We start from the raw sequence: 9,158 nt of genomic DNA on the forward strand, positions 1-9,158 counted from the left end.
AAGAAGAAGAAGAAGAAGAAGAAGAAGAAGAAGAAGAAGAAGAAGAAGAAGAAGAAGAAGAAGAAGAAGAAGAAGAAAGAAAAGGAGGAGGAGGAAGGGGAGGAGGAGAAAGGGAAGAAGAGAAGAAGAGCAGAAAAGGAAGAGGTAGGGGGAAAAAGTTGAGGGCAGGAAGGAGGAGAAGCACTGCTCACCTAATGCCTGACAACCAAAGCCATCTTTGGAGTCCAAACACTATGGAATTCAGTTTTCTGCAAGAAATTCTATTTGAGGCCTTAGAGCATACAGGGATGGTTACACCAAGGCTGAGAGGGGTCAGTGCAGTGGCTCTGTGCAGTCCAAGCTGGGCAAGGGAGCAGCTGGTTAAGACCAGAATATTTTGTCTACTTGCTAAATCAGTAAATGGCCCCCAGGAGGCAGCGTAAAGCAAGAGCAGGTATAGAGGTCAGCCACCTTGAGCCAGCTAGTGGTGGGGGAGACACAGCAACTGTCCAAGGTGACCAGGATCAGCTTCAGGCAGAGAAATTCCAGCACAGATTGAGGGTGGGTGGCAAGGCAGCACCAGCAAGGTAAGAGCTCTACAGACATGCGTGCGCTGCTGTGCTCCTGGCAGCACTGTCTACAGGAGACTGACAGGGAAGGAGCCAAGCATGCATCAGCAGATGAACCGGTAAAGAAAATCTGGTGGATCTGTAAACAGGATACAATTCGGCCTCGAAGAGAGAAGGGAATTCTGTCCTAGCCACACCCTGCATGACTGTGGCCAACACTGTGCTCACCGCAATGAGCCAGACACAGAACAACGCATGCTACGTGATGGCTGTCTCGCATGAGCTCCAAGGAGTCACAATAAGGCTTGGGAGAGAGTGACGGTGACCACACGTGGGTGGGGAGAGTGGCCCAGGGAAAGGACAGCTGTGGACCAAAGACACAGAGCAGAGGTAAACAGGGAGAGCAAGCTGCTCTAATGCATGGCACAGTGACGATGGCGAGAAACACTAATGCACATTGCAGTGTGGCTAATGAGACTTTTAGATGTTCTTACCACAAAAATCTGTGGGGCAACGAATATGTGTATTAGCTTGTTCTACTCATTTCATATCATATGCATATACCATCACGTTTTACCCCATAAGTATGTGAGAATTATTGGCAGTTACACTCAAAAATATCAAAAGGGTTTGAGTGATGTGGAGACTGCTCTGAACGTTCTCTGAACGCAGGGGTGAACTAGAATTCAAGTGAGGAAACTGCTGGCACGGTGGGAGTCAGTACAACCTTGCCCAGGAAAGGAAAGGCAGCCTGGTCTTCACGCATTCTTCTCTACCTGCTGCAAGGCCCAGGACCTCCCCCACTCCAATGGGCTGCTTTGCAAACTTGAGCCTTAACCCTGTGAAGAACTGTGAAACCCTGGTGATGCAGTGCAGCCCACTGCCTTGGTAATCATGGCCTCTCAGACTTTTCTCATTCTGACCAGCAGCAAATTCTGTCTTCTCAGTAAGGCTGCATCATCCTGTATATGTTCAGTAGAGTTTTGGTAAGCCAGGAGCATCACACCACTCGATCCAGGACAGCTCCTGGGGCTGGAAGGAGAGGTGAGGGAAAACTGGAGTCTGGTAGACTCGTCTTGAGAATATAGAGGGGGCAGAGGTCAGCGAGGGAAGGGGAGAGGAGAAGGATTGAACCCATCAGGAAAACTAATGCATGCGCCTGTCCTGAGAATAAGCAGCACTATTCTGTATGACTAAAATAATTACTAAAGCTTTTGAGTAAATTAAAAGGTAGAGATGGAACACTGATTAATAATCAGGTAGGCAGCTCCTGCATTTCAAATTGCTATAGAGTAGATCTGAAGAATTCTTTGTAAGACAGTGCGATGTGGTGAGAATATTAATTAGCTTGATGTAGCCATTTCATAATGTGTATGGGCATGATTGATTATATGCTGTAAAAACATAGAACTATTATCAGTCAGTTAAAATTAAAATACAAGCTGACCAGGGCCAGCAAAATAGCTCAGGGAACTAAGTGCTTGCTTTTGCAAATGCAGGGACCAGGGTTCAATCCCATGTCCTGCCCTTATGCTGGTCACATCCCTGGAGAGAGCTGAGCCAGCCACCAAGTTCAGGCCTGGTGGCACACAGCTGTAATCCCAGCAATGGGTAGTCTAAAAGTAGGAGGATCACTACGGATCAGAGCTGCATAGTGAGATCCTATACCAAATACACAAATGAAAATAAATAAATAAATATTGATCAAGTGGGAATGAATATGACAAAAATTATAGAATATTTGATGTAATCAGGCCAAGAAGAGAAAGCTAAGCCACCCACTAGTGAAATAGTGTTTGATCTATCTTACTTATTCAACTTTTATTATTAAAGTATGTTTACAATACATAATAATTGCATTCATCATAAGGAATATGCAAAGTATATACAAAGTATATTTTGATTTTTTTCCTCTTCCCCCACCTTTTCCTCCCCTTCTACACCAATTCCCTTTCACTCAGCTGATTTAAAAGAAAAAACAACTGTTTATTTTATTTTATTTGTCTTCCAAGAATTCAGGACCTTGCATTTGCCAGGCATGCACTTGTGACCCTGAGCTATATCCCTGGTCCCTCTTTTCAGATTTTAAAAAGAAAAAAATGAAAAATACAATAAAACAGAGTTTCAAAGCAGGTCATTAAGAGAGTTCCAGTAATCAACACATTGCATATCGTTGTCTTCATAGTAGTTTTGCAGACTACAAGATATAGGCCCGACACCTTCTTCAAGCAATGTTAGCACACACCTTTCTTTTCAAGAAACTGTCTTCAGTATATTTATTTTAATTTTTTCTTTCTCTACTTCTCCTTTTCTCCATCATAGTTTGTCTTTTCTTTTGAACTGTCACTTTGCAATTCTCAGTACCTATTGTACATTTTGGGTCTGATGTACTAATTCAGTTTCTCATACTAGGGAGATAACATGATGTTTACATATGTGGGTCTGATTTATTTCACTTATGACTGTGGTTTTGGGTTTCATTCATTACCTATAAAAGTCTTCAATTATCCTTCTTGATGGCTGAGTAGTACTCCATGTTATTTAAAAAAACAAATCTTTTTTGTCCCTTGCTTGATGGGCATTTTGGGTTGTTTCCAAGATTTGGCTATTATGAATTGTGTTGTTGTAAACATAAGTACATATATGTCACTGTGGTATGATGTTTATAATTCTTCTGGGAAAATACCAATTAGGGGAAAAGGAATGTTGAATGAGACCTCTAATCCTAGTTGTTTGTTTTGTTTTGTTTTTGGTACAGTGTGCCATTATGCAATTCAGGCTGGCTTTAGCTCACTTTCTAGCACAGGCTGGTGTCAAACTCCTGACAATCCTCCTACCTCAACCTCCCAAGGTCTAAGATTAAAACACGGCACCACCGCATCCCACCTTCTCATCCTAGATTTTCAGGGATCTCCACACTGATGTCCAAGTAGATGCACCAGTTTATGCCCAGTGGAGAAAGGTTCCTTTCTCCCCACAGCCCCTGTAACATTTGTTATCAGTTGATTTCTTGAAGATAGCCATTTTTCTGGAGATGGAATCTCAGCAAAGTTTTAACTTGCATCTCTTGAATGACCAATGATGTGGAGCACATTTCCTGTATTTTTTTTCCATTTGTGTTTCTTCATCTGAGAAAAGTCTATTCATCTCATTTGTCTCAAATCCTTATTTATGATTTAGGTCTTTGATTTTGAGGATCTGATTTTTTCAGATCCTCATATGTTCTAGATAGAAATCCCTTTGCTGAAAGTACAAATGGCTAACATTTTTTCTCACTCTGTGGATTGTATTTGCACTCTGTTGGTGATTTCTTTTGTTGTGCAAAATCTTTTTAGGGTGGTGAGATCTTATTTGCTGATCCTTTCTACTATTTCCTTTGCAGTGTGTGTTTCCTTCATGAAGTCTCCACCTACACTTATGTCTCATATTTTCTCTTTCAGTAAATTCAGTGTTTTTGCATGAATATTTGGATATTTGATTCATTTTGACTTTAGTTTAGTACATGGTGATAAACCTGGATCCAATTTTAGTTCTCAGTGTGTGGAAAGCCAATTTTTCCAGCACCATACATTGAAAAGGTTATCTTTCTTTCAGTGAACATGTTTAGCTCCTTTCTCAAAGATAACTTGGCTGAGTATGTTTGGAAGTGTCTCTGTATCTTTTATTCTGTCCCCTTGATCTTCAGACTTGTTTCTTTATCCCCAGGACTGTGCTGCCTTTATTACAGTGGCTTCATAGTAGCATTTTCTGCCTGTGGTTGTGGTGCCTTCCGCTTTGCTTTTGTTGCCCAGAATTGCTTTTGCAGTCCAACTTACCTTATGGCTCCAAATGAATTTCAGTAATGCCTTCCCAAGAGCTCTGAGCTATGCTAATGGTGTTTTGATTGGGACTGCATTAGGTCTGCACAACGATTTTGGGCATGTGGCCATATTCACTATGTCGGTTCTTCCTATCCATGAGCCAAGGTTATATGTCCATTTCCCCGTATCCTTTTTTATCTCCTTTTTGAGGGTACTTTGATTTTCACTGTAAAGACCTCTTACGGCCTTTGTTAGATTGGTTCTTAGGTGTTTCATTTTTTTGATGTGAAGGAGTGCTTTCCTTAATTTCTTTCTCTGTGAGTTTATCACTTGTGGACAAAAATGCTAGTCATGTTTGTGTGTTGACTTTGTAACCAGCTTCAGTGCTGAATTTGGATAACAAATCTACAAGTCTTCTCGAGGAGTTTTATGTAGAGTATCAGGTCATCTGCACATGATGATAATTTAATTTCTTACTTTCCTATCTTTATTCCTTTTATTTTTTTCTCTTGTCTGATTATTTTGACTAAGGAAAGAAAAGTGTCTTATGCCATAGCTCATAAAAGCTACCATTGATAGCTCATTTCTCTGTTTTCCATGTTCGATAAAGTTCGATCTCTGAGCATTACAGGAACTCATCTGTACTGTCCCCTTATTTCCCACCCACCCCCTTTTAAGAAGAGAGCTGCAAGAGACAGGTCACATAACAAATTAAGAATTATCACAGCCATGCCTTTTTTTAAGAATAGTACTATAGACATGAATTAAGGCAGCCATATAAGGTAAGAATGTTATGCTGCCTCAAAACACTATGCACAGTATCTAATTCAAGTATCCTGCAGTACACTGCCTCTCATTTTATATTTATCTATTTATTTATTTCTAATGTATTTGGTTGTTACAGGGTCTCACTACACAGCTTGGACTCATAGCGATCCTCCTGTTTTCAGCCTCCTCAGTGCTGAGAATACAGGCATGCGCTGCTGTGCACTGACGCTGGCTGGCTCAGCTCACCCTGCAGGCAGGGCTGGCATGTGGTGCCTGGGATCAAACCGTGGCCCTTGAGCTTGTCTAAGCTTGCCTGAGCAGGTGCTTAATCCACTAAGCTATCTCACCAGCCCCTGCCCCTCATTTTAAAGAAATATAAAAGAAAGTCCTGGAAGTCTCCCATTGCTGCCCTAAAGCTCATTGATCTTTTGCTCACCAACAATATTAAAAGGGTACATATAAAGTCTTCAGTACTTTACGCTGAATCCCATTTTCCTCCCATCCTGGTCTCTCAGTTACATCTGCCCTCTGCTCCTCGTTTATCCTCAGCCATTTTCCTCGAATCACCGCCATAGGGAAGCTTGCTTAATTCCTGCAATATCTCCTCTCATTGTGCATCCTTTTCCCTCAGAGAAAAATCAGTTTTAAACAAAACTACTTATATTATTTTTTGCAAATGTGTACAGATACAGACAATATCTTTTGCCTGACTCAGTCTCAGAATATTGGCCAAACTTAGCCTTCCAAGCTCTTCAAGTGACACTCAACCCCTGTATGTTTTGTTGGGGTCAAGATTATAATACTTGAGGTTTTAGAAGTTCTTTGAAGGATTAATGGGAGTGTGTGGTGGCCAAATTTTCCTTTTGCCGTCAGAGTATGACAGGAGGAACTGGAAGTGGAGAAAAATAACATTGTGGCAAAGTTACTTAGGGATATTGGCTGGATAGTTGTTACCAGTATAATGCATAGAAATGTATTTTGAAAGAATATCTGTGCCACAAAAGCATGAATACATATGAGAGAGTGACCAACTGATAATTAAGGGATCAGTGTACGTGGGAATGTCAACTTTACCTCCAAATAACTACAGGTTGAGCTATCCATGGAGTCCAACATTTATCTCTTCAGAAGCTAATTACAAATTATATGGACCTGAAGCAAATGCTTATGAATTGTGCTTCATAACTAAAGTGCTATGTTCATTATAAGCAACTGGGGCACCGCAGAAGCCTTCTTCAGGTCCTGCTGTAGAGGACCTGACACACATTGTGTCCTCTCCAAGGGCTGCAGCAGGAGCCCTTATTTGTCACTGCAGCTGAAGATCCCCTTTTAATCTCTTACTCATGTCCCTGATTTTCAGGTTTTCCAATAATATGGAGTCTTCATTTATGTGTATTGTCTCATTTAACATTGCAAACACAGCATCATTGGTTTTTCTAATCTATTTGTCTCTGTTGTAGTCATGCTGCATGCATTCCTATGGGATGCACTATGTATGTGCATATATGTATGTGTGTAGGGTTATTTGCATGCTTAAAAATATTCTACAACATGTTAGCATTGATGAATTGATAGTATTTATTGTTTCCATCATTAAAATCCACTGAAGTTAATTTTCCATGAACATTAATGTTTTAAAATTTTTCACAGATTGCATTTAACTATATGAGAAGTTCTTACCTGTAGGTGAGAATATGACTGCAGGAATTGCTTTCTCTATAACTGCAAATTAGAAATGGTCTGAAAACAGATAAAAGGGTATGAGTTTAATTTGTTTATTAAAATAAAAGCATATTTTTCTAAAAATTATTTTTATATCCATGAAATATTATTTTGTTCATCTAACCTCTAGCTCAGGGTTATATGCACAGAGGAAAGATGTGTGCTGAATTATTCATTAAGAACTGAATGAACCATAAAGAGAAAGCAATTAAAATTTTACCACCATAAAAGAGCAAGTGGTACACTTGGAAATGGTATATTTATTTTCCATTTTCTTGTAAACATTAATACATGGGAAACTTTGAAGGTCGTGTGATCTTTTCCTCAGCTACTGGAAAAATGAATGGTGATAGGAAGAAATGCAACTGCTGACAGCTACTTCATCCTGCTGGGCATCTCCAGGAGGCCTTGCCTGGAAGTCACTCTCTTTATAGTGATCTTGATCTTTTTGGTACCTCTCTGAACCAAAGCCCTACAGGTGTTCAATGTCTCACTACTAGATGGGACTCATAATGATTCTCCTGTTCACAGCCTCACAAGAGCTGGGATTAGAAGGGAGTGCCACCATGCCCAGGGTCAATCACCATCTCAGCTAAACCAGGGGGCAGGCCAGGGGACAGAACCCCGACCCCTGCCCCAGCTTGCAGGCACTTAATCTGCTGAGCTTTTGGCCAGCCTGGTTATCTTCATCTTTACTTGATGGGTAACCTATTCATCATTGTTCTGTCACACCTGCATGTCTGGCTCCACACTCTCATGTTTTCCCTCCTCTCAAAACTTTTCCTGGATCTCTGATACACCACAACTTTCATTAAATCAGTTGCTGGTCAACCTCTGGGGCCCAGAGAAGACCATCTCTTATGCTGGCTGCATGGTTCAACTCTACTTTTTCCTCGCCCTGGGAACCACAGAGTGTGTCCTGCTGGTGGTGATGTCCTATGACCGTTACGTAGCAGTGTGCAGATCTTTGCACTACACTGTGCTCATGCACCCTCGTTTCTGCTGCCTATTGACTGTGACCTCTTGGGCAGGTGGCTTCCCTGCCTCAGCCCTTCACTCCTCCTTTGTCTTCTGGGTACCCCTCTGTGGCCGTCACAAAGTGGACCACTTCTTCTGTGAAGTCCCAGCCCTCCTGAGATTATCCTGCATTGACACTCGTGCAAACGAGCTGACTCTCATGGTTATGAGCGCCATCTTCGTTGTTGTGCCACTTATTCTCATCCTCACTTCCTGTGGAGCCATTGCTCAGGTTGCACTGAGGATGCCGTCAACCACTGGGTTTCAGAAAGTCTTTGGCACTTGTGGAGCCCTTCTTCTGGTTGTTTCCCTCCTCTTCATCCCGGTGATGTGCATATATCTGCAGCCTCCAACAGAAAAGTCTCAGGAGCAGAGCAAGTTCATTGCCCTCTTTTATACTGTGGTCACACCCAGCCTCAACCCTCTTATCTACACGCTCAAAAACAGAGGCGTAAGGGGGGCAATGAGGAGACTGTTGAGGGTGGAAATCAGAAGGTAACAAGGAAACTGTGTGTCCTGCAGCGTTTATTGGAAGGACCTGGTCCAACTTGGAGGTTAATTCTTTTGCTACTTTTTAATATATTTGTCTCTACCATTCACTAAAAAGAATGGTTTACCATGAATTTGGTTCTCATTTTAACTGAATTATTTTGAAAATGTTTACAATAATTTTATTGGAGTGTGTGTGAGAGCTTCCAGTTATCCTGCACCCGCGGTACCTCCCTGGACCAAAGCTAGGCACCCTGCGTCAGTGACACACTCTGCCACGCCCTCGAGACCCCTCCACCACTCCGGTGCTCCCCCCCCGAAGCCCACCAAGTAAGTGAGAACTTCTGCCACGCTCTGAGATTCAGCCCAAGTCCAGGCATTGCAAATACATGAGAAAGCTTCCCAAGCACCCCCTTATCCCCCTCAGACCCAGCCCAGGCCTGGCATATAGGCCAAGGGTGAGTCTCTACAGCTGCAATCCCAGCAAAGGAAGTAGGGGACAGGACTACTCAGCTGATCCAGGAGCAAAACATCTTGCCAGAAGGGCACAAAAGGCTCATTCCCAAGAGCTGCAGCAGGAAGGAGCTTAGCACAGCAGCCAGACACAAGCCAGGCGCAACTGGATAAATTCAAACTTTTGGAGATCGCACCTCAACTTCAGTACGTGTGAAGGTTATAACTACAGCAAAGATCTACAACAAAGGGCAGAGGACAGCACTATACAAAATGACAAAAGGAAGGAGCAAAATGCAATCTCAGGCCCCGAGCCCACCCAGAACAAGTGCAGAGGACACTAGCACAGAAGAAATTGGGA

General features: G+C 42.3%; 1 pseudogene; it reads left to right on the forward strand.

Moving 5' to 3' along the window:
• Nucleotides 1–7,181: 7,181 nt before the first annotated feature.
• Nucleotides 7,182–8,354, forward strand: LOC101564189 (annotated as a pseudogene).
• Nucleotides 8,355–9,158: the final 804 nt, after the last annotated feature.

The sequence above is a fragment of the Octodon degus genome, unplaced genomic scaffold, assembly GCF_000260255.1.
Source record: "Octodon degus isolate 3935 unplaced genomic scaffold, OctDeg1.0 scaffold00328, whole genome shotgun sequence".
NCBI lineage: Eukaryota > Metazoa > Chordata > Mammalia > Rodentia > Octodontidae > Octodon > Octodon degus.